The sequence below is a fragment of the Triturus cristatus genome, chromosome 11 (assembly GCF_964204655.1).
Source record: "Triturus cristatus chromosome 11, aTriCri1.1, whole genome shotgun sequence".
NCBI lineage: Eukaryota > Metazoa > Chordata > Amphibia > Caudata > Salamandridae > Triturus > Triturus cristatus.
Genome location: NC_140594.1, coordinates 762,395,104 through 762,413,442, shown reverse-complemented (window position 1 = coordinate 762,413,442; position 18,339 = coordinate 762,395,104). Strand labels below are relative to the sequence as shown.

The 18,339-nt window shown below is 44.2% G+C and overlaps 1 protein-coding gene across 4 annotated transcripts in view; it reads left to right on the top strand.

Annotated features, from left to right (window-relative positions):
• The window catches only part of SAP130 (Sin3A associated protein 130), an 862,033-nt gene that overhangs the window by 50,495 nt on the left and 793,199 nt on the right, over positions 1 to 18,339 (top strand). The window contains exon 2 of one of the 4 annotated variants that reach the window (XM_085634457.1): positions 13,587 to 13,691. The exons of 2 other annotated variants lie outside the window; for them this stretch is intronic. The gene's annotated coding sequence lies outside the window, so the exon portion shown is untranslated. Of the gene's footprint in view, positions 1 to 13,586; positions 13,701 to 18,339 lie in introns of all 4 variants that reach the window. One more of the 4 variants, XM_085634458.1, reaches the window with a different exon arrangement.

Below are 18,339 nucleotides of genomic sequence, written 5' to 3'. Positions count from 1 at the left end.
GACAAAATTCAGCCCGTACCATCAAACAGTGGCTTCTACGAAAACCAAGCCTGGAAGAGGAAAAGATTGTTCTGTCAGCGTCAGAAAGGGAGGAGTGGATGAATGGTGCCAGCATAGGAACAGCACTTAAAGAGGATTTAAGCCTGAGCTCTGACACAGCACAGGCATGCAGGACAAATAATGAGGGCACTATATACAATATCACTGAATACAACATAGAACTAACTAACCCCACGGACCGCCTGAATCAGACAGTAGGCTTAACAATCTCCGACCAAAGGGCGCGAAGTCTCAGTGAAAAATCCTACTCGCCAACAACAATACTCAGAACAACCCAAGGGGACCTGTCATCGTCTACCCCGAAGTCCGTAATAAACCACGCTAGACCAACAAGGCTTCACATAGCCGCTCAGGTGCACCAGCTGGACCAAGATGACCAAGAAGGTATTGACAATATCCGTCAAATTGTAAGAATGTCACCACCAAACAAAGACATCATGCAAATAACTGTGTCCGAAATGCCTGCCCAAGCGGGCGGAAAGCATCATGCTAATTCCCAAAACAATACAACGCCACAGGAATCCACTCTGGGGAAAAAAAAGCTATCAAAGGTATACCAACAATAGCTTTAGTAGGGAAATTGATGACAAAACCCACCAGCTTAATCAAGAACAAGACCCAAAGAAGACCAACAATTTTAAATCACAGTTGCAACAAGGAGAAACAGCCAGTAACCATAGTTTTTTTTCGGAGACATCTACATCTTTATTGAATACATTACAGACAACAATAACAGCGTTTAACATGCAAAATGATAAGATGGATATCCAAATAGACCTGATGAACATTATAGCAACACAAATAGCAGGGATCAATACCAAACTGGAGAGTATGAACAATCTTATTTCCAGAGCCCAGGCAAAATACTCCGTCCATTGCGCATGCAGCCCAACAATAGACAAACTAAGCTTGTTGCCAACACTCCTTGATCAGATAATTCAAATCAATAAATCCTCCTTGGGCGTGAAGGGCATAACAAAAGAAAAGGAATTGACAAAAATTAAAACAGAAAACAATCAAGATCTTTCAAGCCCAGATTATCACAACGTCATAAAAATAGACAAACAGACAGACAATCAGGACAGATCAAGCAACAAAGATCGAAAACTATCACGCAAACAAAAAAAACGCGACAGGAAAGCACGGAATAAACTGTCTCTGCCTTTAGAGCAGCATACAACAAAGATCTATCCAATGTTTCGCTTACCAGAGTTTGGTTATACAACAACAGCCTCGGTTAGTTCAACAGATGATCTCACCGATAGTGTTATTTGCTTAGATCCGGCAGCAATTGAAAAACAAGTAGAAGGAAAGGGAGATAATAAACAAGGCCCAAATAATGAGGTGACCCGTGCTCGCTTAGATCCGGCAGCCATTGAAAAACAAGCAGAAGGAAAGGGAGATAATAAACAAGGCCTAAATAAAGAGGTGACCCGAGTTGGAGACTTTACTGGAACCCAACAAACAACGAAGAACAAGTGCTTAAAAAACAAAAAAAAAAGGGAAAGGAATGGAAACCATCATTGAAGACGCGAGAAGTCTCGGCGAACAACAAGCTACGACTAGTAACCTGACAGCTCAAAAGTGCCCTGAAAAAAAATGCAGTGGAAACAAAGTTGTAAATAATCAAGGACAATACAAATCAGAATCGGATCATGACACCAATCGAGATCGTGCAGATGGACGAAGAGAAACATGGAAACTTCCTGATAATCAAGATACTCCAAACATGGGGAACCTAAAGTACGGTGACAGCACGAAAGTTGCCCAGAAAACGGACATCCCAAAGTTCCAAATGCTTAGTCTAGGGGGAACCAACGGATTGGTGGAAAACCAAAAGAGACCATAATCGAAACAAGAAGCCGACTCAATCTTAAGGAGTACGGCACAGGAAGTAGAAACTACCTCGAGCGCAGGACGCCGGGTGGACGACCCTCTGGTCGATCAGTCTGCGATGGATCTCAAATCCCACCGGTTCAACATAAAAGTCGAAATTACAGGTGACTTAAAGCAAATTACACTCGGAAATAAGGAAGAACACTCCATGCCCCAGGCAGGCCATTACAATGCATCAACAGAACGGCAATTATTGCTAATCCCAGAATACGATTCAAAAGGGCCCCATGATATATTGAATAGAGGGAACATATTGCAGCTAACATCAAACATTCCGGCATTAAAATACTTAACATCAGCGAATCTACTGGCAGTAGAATTCATAAGAATGGAACACCAAAAGAGTAAGGAGCAAAAACTGACCACCTGGCTGACCGAAGAAGACGCGCAGCACATCATGGATTCGAAGGTGCAATTTGAAGCTTGGGGAATTAAATTGCTAAAACCAGCGACCCCCCGTTATCCTGGCCCCCTAAACAATATTCTCAACCGTAGTAAAGGGAAAGTTCAAAGGCGAAACGATAACACACCTAACATTCAAACAGTACTCAAAGGGGCAATTGGCAGCAACCTCTCTACAACAAAGAAAGAGGGGCCACAAAATGACCGGGTAAACGGAATGGACAGGACTAAGGACAACTGGGGATGGTTGCCAGGAGTACTAACTTCGAAAACAAGCCTCTGACCAACGGAAAATAATCTACCAACTCAAGACACAAGTAACATACAGGTGCTCTCGTTGAACATCACGGTGGCAAAAAAATGGCTGGAGAACGGAGAACTCCCCCCAAAATGGGAAAATTATGATATAGCTTTGCAGGAAACCTGGGCTCTAGAAGCTCTCCCACTGGCAAACTACATCCACTATACAGTTCCAGCAACCAAAACCAAAACCTTTGGTCGACCAAAAGGGGGCTTGGCAGTCTTTATCTCTTCAGAGTTAAAGATTGAAAGTGAACAAATGGATTCAGAAGGACCAAATATTCAATTGATCAAATTGATATTAGGGCCTGCTAATAGATCAAAAATCGTCCTCTTGATGAACACCTACACACATCCTTCGGCCAGGAAAAAAATTGGCCCATAACCAACATCTAATCGGAATCATTACCAACATCCGGAGTACCTTTCCCTTGTGGGACTTGATACTCACAGGGGACTTTAATTCAAACCTAATTTATACTCCGGACGAGGACTAATCTACATCAGCAGACAATATATATTGGTCCGTCCCACATCAATACCAGCCAGTGAGGCCAAAAGTAGACCACATAGGACAAGGGTTGGTTAATGCCTTAGAGTTTCTTGGGCTAAGAGTATTGAATGGTAGAACTCCAGACGACTTCCCCCCCTAAGTTTACAATCCATGGGGGGAAGACAAGGTCAAGACTGGACTACACAGCAATCTCAGTATCGCTGATACCATCCCTATCGCACTTTTCGATAGAGTTCACAACCAGGAGTGACCATTCATATCAGCTGATACATTTTAGGTAAAAAATTACCAAACATCAGGTATATACAACTATTGATGGTAACATACACACAGTGGACCTAAAACGTCTAAAATGGTCAAACGACACAATTGAAATATTGCAGTTAAAAATAAAAAACTTGTTAATCACTAGCAAAATTGGAGCCCAGGACAAAATACAAGCATGGGAAAGCTTCACAGCCGAGCTAAAAACATTAATGCCGTCAGGACAAAAGCAGCCCAAAGCCCGGGAAAAAACAATAACGTTAGGTCTGCGATCCCTGAAACGTAAACTCAAAAAATGCATAAGGATGCTAAAAGGAACAACTCCTGACACAGCAGCATGGGGCAGTGTAAGACAGCTCAGGAAATGTTATAAAAAAGACCTCTGGGAAGAAAAAAGAAAGAGCAACGACAAATTCTGGGCCGAACTCCTCTGTAGCTCAAAGAAATCCAACTCAAAACAGTTTTGGATCATCATAAACAACCTGAACCGACCGGTTACAGTGTTATCCTCAAACATACAAGAACCTGAGTGGGTGGAATTTCTATCCAGGAGGTTCTGGGAAGCTCCCTTGCTAGAACCAATCATGGGAAACATCTATGATCAAGGGGCAGTTCATGTAAAGCCCACTGGGTTCTTGGAAAGCACCAGCTCAGAAGACGCCGCAACTTCAAAACAGAAGGAACAATCGAACGTGGTCACAAATCCAATGGAGGAAAATGTCTCCCCGATTCCAGCCATAAGTAACTTGTCCCCTTCGATTGAAGGAGTTAGACGTATAATTAAGAAAGCCAAAAACGACGGTGCACCAGGCCCCAACAGAATCCCCCAAGCAATCTTCAAATATGATATTCCGTTTTGGGGCAAACACCTTTCCAACTTATATCAAGAAATAGAGAAACTAAACATCACACCAGTAAACTGGCAAGGTTCGATCCGGACACCTTTATTCAAAGGAGGAGACAGAGCTAATCCGGCGCACTACAGATTGATAGCCCTGCTGGATGTAGAGGCCAAATATTATGCCTCCCTGGTACTAGAAGAGCTTAAGGCATGGTCTGACGACCTTAACCTAATTCCGGAAAACCAGACAGGCTTTAGACAAGGCCTTGGAACGACGACAAACATTTTAGGTCTTTCGCTAATTACAAACAAGTGTAAGCAGAGGAAACTGCAACTTTACCTCTGCTTTATAGACCTAAAAGCAGCCTTCGACAGTGTTGATCGCCATCTTCTGTGGAAAAAGCTGCGAGCCTGGGGTATCCCTGAAAGGCTTTTAAAAGGCATCCTGTTATTCTATTCAAACACCTGGCTAAGGATTAAGATAGGTGATGGGTCCAGACTCTCAAGGAAGCTGACAACCACCAGAGGCTTAAAACAAGTGTGTGTTCTGGCCCCCATCTTTTTAATTTGTTCTTATCTGACCTCTCTCAAAGGCTGGACTGTACCAATTCCCATCCACCAAAGCTTGGCGAACTGAGACTTTCTTATCTCTCATACGCGGATGACGTGGTACTAATGAGCCAAACAAAGATTGGCCTGCAAAGATGCCTGAATGAAATGTCAGTTTACATTTCAGAAAACAAACTTGAAATAAACACATCCAAAACAAAAACTATGGTGATTGTCTGTTTTCTTAACTGTTTTTTTCCAATCTGGCTTAACGGAATCCAACTCGAGGAGGTAAAAAAATACAAATACTTAGGCCTTTATTGACAACTCAAGAAATCTTACGGAGCATAAAAAATATGTCTCAGAGATCAAGTGCACTAACATTTGCTTTCAGCTTATTAGCTAAAAAGCTGAAGGGCCCCTCCTATAAACCTTTGCTCGCCGTAATGAAGGCAAAAACCCTGCCAACTTTAACATATGCCTGCGCGGCCTTCCATGGCGAGGATGGAGAGCTCCTAAACCAACTAATAGCTTCCATCTACAAAAAAGTATTCCAGATTCCAAGGTCAGCTTCCCCAGCCCAGGTTCGGCTGGAATTCGGCCTTACAAATGAAGAAGTTGGCAGAATGTACGCGACGGTGAAAACCTGGTACCGCTTTAAGCTAAATGCTGCTACATCAAAAATCAACGAGGCCATCTGGACTGAACTAAACCAAGACAAATCTTCTCCTTTCAATCAATACCTTTGCAAATCCCTTTCGGCCACATGTACGACGGAATTATGGAACAAAAACTTGCCGTACCAATCGTTTAAACAAGTTGTAAATAAAGCATCAAAAACCCATTCATTGCTACTGGACAAAAATATCCTAAGATCAAGGTCCCACGCCTGGATAGTGATAAACCACTATAAGTCCCTTGCACCAACGGCTTATTTATGCGAAACTTACTCAATTAACGTAAAAAAACAACTTATGGCACTGCGTTTTGGAACACTACCATCCCAGGCTGAGCAGCCAGCGTGGCTGCTCACAGGCCCTAAATCGTGCCGGCTGTGCAATTATCACAAAGAAGACTTTATCCATATAATTTGCACATGTAAAAAACTGCGGGTTGAACGTGTAATCTTTCTAAAGACAAGTTTCAACGAAAGAGGTATTAGATCCTGCAGAGCCGCAATAATGGCGTGCCTAAGCCCCTCAGACCCCCACTGCATGGCAGATTGATCAAATTTCTTAAAGCCTTTAAAAAGCTTTGCTAAAAGGGTCGGAAGCTGGACAAATGAGGTCTAACTTTCTGCATTGAACTTTCAAGAAACAAAATGATTTTATACTTAAATTTCTGCTTTTAACTGCTTATCGTAATATTGTGCTTTTGCTACTTGTTTTAAATTGTTATGGTTTTAACTAACTAAATAATAAACATTACTTACTTACTTACTGTGAGAAAGTGCCATCTTTCTTGCATGGTATGCCCCCACTTTTTGCTGAATGTACTTTGACTGAGTGTGCCCTGGACTCCTGCCAATCAGGTGCCCAGGGCCTATGTTCCTTCCCTAAAACAAACCAAACCCCAATTGGCAAACCCTGGCCACATGGCAGGCCCTAGTAAATGGCACCCTAAGTACCCAGGGCTTTGTGACCAAGGGAGACCTCTAAGAGCTGCAGCACACTTTGTGCCACCCTTGGAGACCCTGTACCATTACACACACACACTGCCCTGTGTGCCATGCCCATCACCTACACTGCCATGGCATACATCAGTCGGAGCAGGAGCCCTGTGCCCCTACAGTGCCCAGGTCAATTCCTGAGCATACTTGCACGCACTCTTGAGCATAGGTGTATCCGCCGACGCTGACCTTCAGGGACCATTTTCATTGGGGGAACACGACTGGTAGGTGTAGCAGTGTGCGACCAATCTGATGTAACTTTATATTCAGGCTCCCTTGAGCCGGTGGAGTCGACTGACTCATGGTTACGCACCTGCGCGCTAAGAGAGGTACTAGACCTGATTATGTTTTTAGCAGCTTACACAGCAACCCCACTCTCATTTTCCTACTCCCTGCTGACGAGAGGCAACTACCTCGAAACACGTGTCCAGGGATGGCACACGCCACGCATACTTGCACGCACTCTTGAGCATAGGTGTATCCGCCGACGCTGACCTTCAGGGACCATTTTCATTGGGGGAACACGACTGGTAGGTGTAGCAGTGTGCGACCAATCTGATGTAACTTTATATTCAGGCTCCCTTGAGCCGGTGGAGTCGACGGACTCATGGTTACGCACCTGCGCGCTAAGAGAGGTACTAGACCTGATTATGTTTTTAGCAGCTTACACAGCAACCCCACTCTCATTTTCCTACTCCCTGCTGACGAGAGGCAACTACCTCGAAACACGTGTCCAGGGATGGCACACGCCACGCATACTTGCACGCACTCTTGAGCATAGGTGTATCCGCCGACGCTGACCTTCAGGGACCATTTTCATTGGGGGATCACGACTGGTAGGTGTAGCAGTGTGCGACCAATCTGATGTAACTTTATATTCAGGCTCCCTTGAGCCGGTGGAGTCGACGGACTCATGGTTACGCACCTGCGCGCTAAGAGAGGTACTAGACCTGATTATGTTTTTAGCAGCTTACACAGCAACCCCACTCTCATTTTCCTACTCCCTGCTGACGAGAGGCAACTACCTCGAAACACGTGTCCAGGGATGGCACACGCCACGCATACTTGCACGCACTCTTGAGCATAGGTGTATCCGCCGACGCTGACCTTCAGGGACCATTTTCATTGGGGGAACACGACTGGTAGGTGTAGCAGTGTGCGACCAATCTGATGTAACAATTCCTGAGCCCTGTAAGTGCAGTGCTGCCATTTAAGAGTACATGGTGCTGAGAGCTCGTCAAACACGAGCTCTACAGCACCATAATGGCAACACTAAAGACTGGGAAGTTTGGTATCAAACTTCTCAGCACATTAAACCCACACTGATGCCAGTGTGGGATTTAATGTACCCAGAACCCCAGAGGGCATCTTAGAGGTGCCCCCTGAAACCTAACCTACGAATCCACGTCTGCTCTGAGGCTGCCTAGGCTGCCACCCAGCAGACATGTTGCTGGACCCCTGGGTAGGAGAGTCCCTGCTCTCCTGGTCCTGCAACAATGCACATCCTGGGCGAGGTGCTAAATCTCCTCCCCCAGGATGGGCAGGGGGAAGCTTCAAAGGCATGCCGCCTCTGTGAGCTTCCCCAGGCCCCTGCAACCCCCACTCTGGCGGGAAGCTTTGGCCGGAAACCCCAAATAAGGACAGGGGATGTGCCAGCCTGCCAACCCCACCCCTCGGGTGGGGGAGGCGAGGTGAAGCACATCTCCGGGCTCTCGCCATCTTGAAGATGGGGAGCCCTACCCTATCAGGACTAGGCTACTGCCCCCTCTCACAGGAGAGAGGCAGGATAGGGGGTGTACCCACCCCAGGACGGGGACCCATTGGTCCCTGCCCTTCACCTACCTGTAACGCCCCTAAATCTAGTATTTAGGGGCACCCTGAACCTTCCTTCCCCAGATTCCAGATTCCGAAATTACAAGAAGAGCGAGAAGAAAAGAAGACCTGCCCTGCAGCTGTGAAGGAGAGGGAGACACCAACTGCTTTGGCCGCAGCCCTACCGGCCTGTCGACCTCGAACCTGCCCCTGCTCCAAATCCGGCATCTCTTGTGGCCAGCAACCTCAGAAACCCCAGAGGACCTGGCTACCTTTGAACTCTGATCCCCTGGGACTCCCATGAGTAGAGGCTCTACTCAGAACCTACCTTTCACCCCTGGCAGCCGCCCGGAACCGCGATCCCAGCCCACTCTGCACCAGCCAAGCATGGCCGGTGCCGGAGTGAACTAAACCCACGTGGACGACCCCACGGCGACTGAGACCCCGAGTCCGGCACCCAAGGACCCCCCTCGACAATCCTGAAGAAGCCTGCAGCCTCAGAACAGTGTGCCACCCCAACCGCGATCAACAGAGTGTAAGATTTTTCGACACCAAAAGGCACCCCTGCACCCGGCGCCCCACGGCCCTCTGTGTCCAATCCCGGGGTACCTACCTATCCTCCAACTACCCAACTTACCTCTCGAAGTGGTGGTGGCACCTGAAGAGTCCTCGTCCCCGAGCCTGCAGTCTTTTTCCAAACCGGAGATTTCCCATTGAAATCCATTGAGCGCCCGAAGGCTCAAAAGCCCTCTGCACCCAGCCGCCCTGGCAGTGAAAACTCTACACTTTCCTACTTCCCCACTTGCCCTGAGTAAGTCACCAGGAGCCCAGCTCCCACAGCCGCGTGGCTTGCCAGACAGCAGCCACCACACAAGGCCCCCTTATCCCTCATAGGATAACATTGGGCCTAACTCTCTCTGCACCCGGCCGCCCTAGAGTTGCTGAGGGTGAACCAACTGTACCTACCTGACCCTGGGAGACTCCTGAGTCTGTGCCCAGATCCTCAACTCTGCCAGTCGAGTACTTACCCTTAAACCGCAAACTCTATTTTCCTCATAGGGTAACATTGACTGGCTTTTTCCTGAAATTTCTTCTAAGTGTGGACTTTTCAAATCTTCAAATATTCACCAAAAATCAGCTGAGTGACAAAAACGAATTTACTCACCTGCTCTTAGGTGAGCTCCCAGTGCTGGATCTTGGTGCCCAGCACTGACTCTGAAAAGTACCCACAACTATACTTACCTTTAACTCATTTTTCTTCTATACGAAACCATTGACTGTTTTTCTGTGAAATTTCTTCTAAGTGTTGATTTCTGCAATTTCTAAATATTCTTCAAAAATCGTATAACATCTGAAAACGTAATTACTTACCTGTTTTGGAGAAAGGTCCCAGTACTGAGTCTAGGCACCCAGTACTGGATTACAAAAGTAACGATAACCTACTGTACCTATAACCTGAATTTTCTTCCATAGGGAATTATTGATTGTTTGCTTTAAAAATAGCTAAATATTAGTTAAAAATCATTACAGTACCAAAGTCGACTTTCATCAACTGATTCTGAGAACTGACCCAGGACTGAATCTAGGATCCAGTCCTGGAATTACAAAAGTAATCTGTTGCATATAACTTGAATTAATCATTGAGCTCAATGTATTGTGTTTAGAAATAGAGTTGCTTACTGCAACTACTTGTAACTGTTTACTAAAAAGTCTATTGCATATACAAAAGTATTTTTTATGAAACATCTCCGGTTGAGAAAGTATATTTTAATTCCAAGTGTTGGTTCTAAAATAAAATAAGCATATATTTTTTATATACAAACCATTGGCCTAGAGTTCAGTTATTGAGTGTGTGAGACCATTTGCTGACTGAGTGTGTACAACAAATGCTTTACACTGTCCTCTGATACTGCCTTACTGCTCAACCAGGCTACCACTTTGGAGAGTAAGGTTACATCTTACTTTAACCTCTGTTAAACCCTTGGGGTCTGTGGACTCTGTACACCCTGTACCTATTAAGGAACAGTATATACAGAGCCACTTTCTCACACTTACTTCTTCCTCCCAGTATCCCATAAAGAGATTAGCAAAACTGGGAGCGAAGCAAGAACCCATCGCAGTGCCAATGATCTGCCTATACAGTACACCATTAAACAGAAAGATATTGTTGGAAAGACAGTATTCTATCATTTCAAGGATCAGTTTGTTGTGTTCTCTAAACCAAGCTGGTCTGGTTTTGAGAAAATGTTCACAGGCTTCTAGTCCCTGATGATCAATGATAGTGTACAATGATTGTACATCTAAGGAGATCAGAAGAAAGTCTTCATCCCATTCAAGACCATCAATTTTCTTGAGAAAGTCTTTGGTGTCTCTGATGTAACTAGGTAGGCGGATGACACTGTCCCTGAGGAAGTGGTCCACATACTTGGACACATGCTCAGACACACTACCTCTGGAGGAGACTATGGGACGTCCTGGTGGATCTATGGGATCTTTGTGAAGTTTGGGGAGCAAATATAGAGCAGGAAGAATAGGGTGATCATTTTTCAAATAACAAAATTCTTCCCATTCAAGGATACCTTTATCCTTCCAGATGGTGAGTTTTTCCCATAATTTGAAGATACTATTGTTATATCCTTCACTAGTGATGGGCTCATAATATCTGGTATCCTTGAGTTGCCTATATGCTTCCACAATTATTTGTCCCTGTCCATAATCACAACATTGCCACCCTTGTCAGCTGAACGGATGACAATGTCCGTGTCTTCCATTAATGATTTAAGTGCCTGTCTTTGAGGATACGAGAGGCTGCTGTTAGTAGGAATATGATTTTTGTTCCTGTGTCTGAATGTACATAGTGCCTTACTGACACTTTCATGGAAAGTATCAATGGTGTCGTGAGGAAGTGTGGGATAGAACGTGGACCTGGGTCTAAAACCCGAAGAGGCATTGCTGTCAGTGGTAAGACCAAGATATTCACAATTTTGAGTGAATTGTCCTGTGATGTTTGTATTATCAAGATCTTCCTGATTGAGTTGTATCATGTCGATGAGTGTCGATGTCACCTACATTGATATTATCCGGATCACTGGGAGTGAATTTCTTGGTTTTTCTGGTCTCACCTAATATTTTCAATTTATGCCACTTTTTAAGTTTAAGTTTTCTACTAAACTTGAATAAATCTATTCTGGCATCAGTGTAGTTAAATGAAGTAGACGGACAGAAGGAGAGTCCTAAGCACAAAGTCATCTTTTCAGTTTCATTCATCACCCTCTTGGATAGATTGATAACAGTCTTGTTTACCATATAAGCATCCATCAATACGCTCTTCTGGAGCGAGTGCTGTTGTTTCCCACACTGCCCCTTGCTCTGCCTCTTCTGCCATCGCTGCTATATTCTTTTTCTTCGATTTCTACGTTTCCCCGACCTCTGCCGTGGTCTCGGCCCCTCTGCCCTCGTGATCTTGGTGCCGGAGTATCCTTCTTCAACCGTCTGCTCCGGCGCAGATGACGATATTCCTCTAAAAAATTCACGGGACGAGTTGTAAAATCCATATTCGAGACTGCCTCAACTGAAACATCAGATTCGGTTTCACTAGCTGTGGATACTGAGGTTGTTTGATTGTCCTCCTTATTGGGAGTAGTTGTTGTCAGTGGTTCCTTGTCATTGTAGAGATAGTCAAATTTGCAGCTAAAAGTGAGGATTCTGCCGCTCTCGTAATCCTTGTAGTCACAATTTAATTTGCGCTCTTTGTGTGCCTTGATGTCATCCTCATATTTCTTTAAGCGATCTTTCATGCTGTTACATAGTTTTTCCACTGTTTCAACTTCCGAAAATTTCTTAAGCTCTTCCAGCTTTTCTTGTATCTGTTTAAGGATAAGTTCCCTATCAATCCATGCAAATTTCACCAAGATTTCTAACATTCTTCTTGAGCTTAGTGCAGAATTTTCGGACCATTCTGTAAGCATCGCCGGTTCAGGTAAATAATCCCAACAAAAAATTGAAATTCAAATGAAAATAAATATAATAATAGCAGCCGCATTTGTCTAGAATACTCGGACCGAGATATTGTCGACCACTGTGCGGTAACGTAATTGTGGATTGGACTGTTATGGCAGACACGATTAAAAGAGTAATATACGCTGTTGGGCACAGAGTGGAGAAAAGACATGAACGTGCTTTACAACATAGTGCGCACTCATCAGCTTTTCAATTAAAAGCGAAAGATGCAATGTCAACATTCATGTTGCTAGGACAACGAAAACGGGCAAACACAGAGGAGCCTACCAACTGGAGAGTAATGAAATGTTAGCTCGATTCAAAATCAGAGGATATCCCAATTGGGTATTACGCAGAGCCAAAGAGAGAGCAGATGCGGTGCCCAGATCGCTTACTATAGCTGATAAACCGATTGAACCTTCGGATAATAGCGAGGACAACACCCGTCTAATCTTGACATACAATGATAACTCCAACAATATTCGCAAAATCCTTGCCAAAAATTGTGACATTCTTAAATGTGATAACATGATTGGTGGTAACATTTCTGATAGGCCTAGCATAACTTACAGAAAAGGTAGAAATATCAGGGACATGTTGGTTCACAGTGATGTTACCATTTATCCAATTAGACACAAACATGGCCTGAAGGGATTCTTTCCCTGCGGCCATTGCAAAGCATGCAAAAACAGCACCTTCATCAAAAATATCTTACAGAATGGGGTCAATAAAGAAATCAGCCAATTTCTGACTTGTAGCACCACCTTCGTCATTTATGTGATTGAGTGCCCATGCAAACTCTGGTACATAGGCAGCACTACTCTCTTGGCCAAGAAACGTGTACTAGAACACTACCGGGCAATCACACATAATGATGAAAAATATCCAGTGGCCCGCCATTTTAGGGACAAACATTTTTCCAACCCGGCACTCATGAGATTTTTTATTCTTGAACAAATCATCAATAACCCCAGGGGTGGAAATAGAGTGCTTATATTGAGACAAAGGGAGTCCAAATATATTGTGGAGTTCCAGACCAAGGATCCGGGTGGTTTAAATCAGGACGAGGAATTGTCAATACATCTCAGAGATTGCTAGGTTGTTATACCCCCCCCCCCCCCCTTCGTTATGTCCACTACAGTCTCCGTTATTTAACATGTTTGTTATTTATGATTCTTCTTGTCTCCATTAGGTAGATCTGTGCATATGAGAAATTATGTCATGATTTTAATTTGTATTAAGTTATATATGCCTTATATCTCTTTTTATTTTATTTTCAGGAGGAAAGGAAGGTGCCCAGACACTGGCACGCACTCTTCACGGGCAACCTACCCTTTTCCCCTTAACATCACTGAGCACCATGACTGTTCGACTGCTGTGAGCACGTATGACATGTTTGTTGATCACCGACAATTTCATTATGGGCACTTGCCTAATATGTGATGTTTTCATATTATTTATGATGCGACAAGTTGACACGTGCCTGTATTATTGTGGTTTTGATACTGACGAGTATTAGTTTTCTGATTGGCAGCTCAGTTTATTAATTTGTCAGCACACATTAGTTTGCATATGTTATAGTTCTGGTATTTCAGACTATTACATTTACTCGCACATCTAGATCATGCTATTATATAGGACCAATTAATGCTAGATATCTGATTATTTGTTTGTCAGATTATTGAGTACATTAATATGGGCACTTGCCCGTTTTCGTTGTCCTAGCAACATGAATGTTGACATTTCATCTTTTGCTTTTAATTGAAAAGCTGATGAGTGCGCACTATGTTGTAAAGCACGTTCATGCCTTTTCTCCACTCTGTGCCTGACAGCGTATATTACTCATTTAATCATGTCAGCCATAACAGTCCAATCCACAATTACGTTAACGCACAGTGGTCGACAATATCTCGGTCCGAGTATTCTAGACAAATGCGGCTGCAATTATTATATTTATTTTCATTGTAATTTCAATTTTTTGTTCGGATTATTTTCCTAGAACATCTTGATTGTTATTTACAAATGCTGTATTGTTTGTGCATTGACATCTCAGCTACATAAATTTAACATACTCTCTTTGCTAGTGGTATTACACTTGAGCAATGTACCATTCCAAGATGTCCGCCGTTACTGTTACAGGACCAGAGTGTTTACTTTCCATTTCCCATGTCTTTGTTTACTGCTCAAAGCTTTATCAGTCATGGTGTTGTTGCACTGTTGTGTCACGTGAACAAGGCTTCGTTGCAAGCTGAAACGCGTTGTGATTAAACACCCTTGGATCTCTGGAGTGCTGTGTGGTCCGTCTTACTGAGAGTGCACGATTATCATTTTAATGGACTGGATCTAATTACCGGCGTGCTCCGCCGGGGTGTGCGCCACCTTCCTCGGGTCTTTAGCTGTCGGAAGGAGCAACTTGTGTAACAATAAATATATATATATATATATATATATAATAAAAAAAACATAGGATTGAGGTACATTAGACTTTAAAATTTTCTTTTAAAACCTTTGAAATTCACTGGATAAACCATAGGTTTCAGGCATGTTATGGTTAGAAATTAGCATTTGAAAAACCATACAAAATTCACTGAAAAAAACATAGGTTTCAGGCATGTTATAGTTAAAAATTAGCATTTAAAAAAACATAGAAATTACTGGAAAAAACCATTGGTTTCATGAACCTTGTAGTTAGTTGGACATTTCACTCATACAAACCCATAGAAATTCCGCCGTTATAGTTCGTTTAGCTAACTATAACTCGCGCCCCCGCAATGCACTGCTGATGACGTCAAATATTACATAATTCATGACATGGTCAGTGACATCACTGATGACATCATCCACGTGAAAATCTGATGCGCCTCCTCACACCTGAATATAGCCTTTGATACACCCACTCTAAAATACAGACTACCATTTTTGAAAAAATAGACGCATCAAAACCAGTTGCTAAATACGCACTGACTGATTTCTAGGTCTACTCACACATCCACTCATTCACCCATACAGTCACTCATACATGCAGTCACTCATCAATACAAAACTATCATATGCACTCATACACCTATACAGACACTCACACACTGCCACATATCCAGAGTTACTCACACACTTAGTCATGCAAAGAATATCATACTTCCATTTACTCACCTATACAGTTATACAGACACCACCTCACTTATTCATATTGATACTAACACATAATTACTCTCTTATAGAATCGCTGATACAAATGCACTCACCCATGCAGCCACTCTCACAATTACTGACTCTCACATACAGTTATTTATATACACCATCACTCACACATACTGCCTTTTACATATGTAGTTACTTGCACATGTACCACTGAGACATCCATTCACTCACCAACACACCCATACACACACTCACCCACCCATACAGCTGTTCCCCACCCATACAGCTGTTCCCCACCCATACAGCTGTTCCCACATGCACTCTTGAACCCATACACCCAATGAATCACCCACTCACACATCTATGCACAGATGTCACACACCTCCCACCCGCACACACACACACACACACTCAGGCAGCCATACAAATATTCAGGCAAGCAGTCAATAACTCATATAGACACTCATGCAGCTACTCACCAACCCATGCAGCAGCTTACACAACAGACAGACTGATACAGACTTTCACACAGTTTAGTCACTAACCCATGCATTCAGTAAGACGCATTTAACCACTCACTTATACAGCCAGTCACGTACCTACTAAATCCTCCATACAGACACTTATACACCCACTCATTCCTCAATACAGCTTGGCATATATATATATATATATATATATATATATATAAAACAAATTTAAACTTTACAGAAACACACAGTCACTGGATGATGTCATCAGTGATGTCACTGACCATGTCATGAATGATGTAATATGTGGCGTCATCAGCAGTGCATTGTGGGGGTGCAAGTTATAGTTAGCTGAACTAACTAACGCCGGAATTTCTATGGGTTTGTACGAGTGAAATGTCCAACTAACTAGAACATTCCTGAAACCTATGATTTTTTCAGTTAACTTCTATGTTTTTTTAAATGCAAATTTCTAACTAGAACGTGCCTGAAACCCTATGTTTTTTTCAGTGAAGATATCTATCTATCTATCTATCTCCTACTGGCGGTCGCCAGTAGGTAGTTATAGTTAGGACCTAGTTACCATAGGAAAATCGTAACATTCTTTTCCCAATAACTTTGGCTCTGGATGACGAATCTTCGTGACATTTTCAAAACTGGTGGGGCGCTCCGATCAGCTCCTATCCTTAAAGTTTGGGGGTGATTCGTCAAGCTGGGGCCGAGAAAAAAGGGGAGTCCCAAACCGCGTTTTCTCCATGTAATTTCCCATAGGAAGTTTTGGAACAGGCTACAGCCCGAACTGCTGAACGGAATTACACCAAATTTTTCAAAAAGGTAGCCCTTGGTTCAGAAAGAGACCTTTTTTTTTTTTAAATGGTGTAAATCCGTTCAGTAGTTTTTGAGAAATTAAGAAATGAAGATAGTGATATCTATGGCTGCAGTGGATCCGCGCACCCTCCCGATCACGAGCTTCATGCTAATTGGCTGTCAACACTCAACCAGGAAGTGTTGGCAGCCATCTTGTGCTGCGGTAGAACCGCGCCACAGGAAAAGAGAAACAAACGCGCAAAACACGAAAAGGGGGCTTTGATTTTTAACGTGGGGGGGCATCCAAGCTCCGGGGACCACCACCCCCGGGGCTTTTCAAAAGTATTTGCGGGGGGCTCATGGCCCCCCAGCAGCCCCAGGGACCGCCACCCCCCTGGGCTTGTTCTTAAAAAATAAACAAAATACCTGTGTGGGGGGCGGCTCGAACTCCTACCCCCACACGCCACCCATATGCAAATTTGGGGGTCCGTTACGGAACCCGAGCCCCGGGGACCACCATCTTCCCGGGGCTTTAACAATGTTGGGAGGGGGTGTAGGAGAGTAGGATCTGCTTCACATGAGTACTCCCACTTTTGCTGGTGTTTCACTGTTTTTCGACCTTAGTCTGGCTGTGGCCCTGCTAATCAGGTCCACAGCCTAGCTGCTTTCTCTCTAAAATGGTTTGCATATACATTAGGTACATATCTAATTGGATTCTGGAGTGTCTTTTAAACCCCTAGTATATGGTATACTATGTACCTAGGGCATAGGTACCTCAGAGGCCTACCAGGGGCTGCAGCATGTATTATGCCACCCCTGGGAAGCACTCCAAAATGGCACCACAGGTCTGCTACTGCAGCCTGGGCAAGGGTGTGCTTGCACCCCTTATAGTGGTATAGGCTACCTATATATACAGACACATATAAAGCTATAAGTCACTCCTATGGCAGGCCTTGACATTCCTGAAGGCAGAGTGCTTGGTTTTGTGTAAGAGGGTACCCAAGCATGAGCTGAGCCCCTCTGCAGCTTTCGGAAATCCTTCCTTATAGCTGTTCTGTGATACAGCCATACCATGTACTCTTAAGTGCATTATAACCTCGCGGTAAATGCTAACTTTGGAATGGCTGCATCAAAACATGTTGTGTTTGGTGTCAAACGCTTTGGAATACTAGCCCCCCCACCCCACCAGTTTTGGCGGTGGGGGTAGCATTCCACCCTTCTAGAGGGAGAGACATGTTCACACTGGTCAAACCCAGTAGGACTTTCCTGAGCCCTGGCATAACAAAATGTATGCCTCTGCCACAGACACGGGTCTGGCATCCTGCTGCTGACCGAAACTCCGGCAGGGGAGGCCTGGACAATAGGTTTCCTGTCGAGGGGAACCTCCGCTCCCCAGACAGGCAGATGTGTATTGAGGCTGGACGGGAGCACTCTCTGGTGCTTTGAAGTCCTGCACTGGGGGCACACTTGGTGTCCCTGTTCATAGTCCAGTTCAAACCGGATGCAGGGGCTACCTGCCCCTGCTCTGGCACGAAACTGGACAAAGGAAATGGGTGTAACCACCCCTCTTTCCAAACCCACCCATAGGTCGGGCCTTAGAGTTAGTCCATCCCCTAAA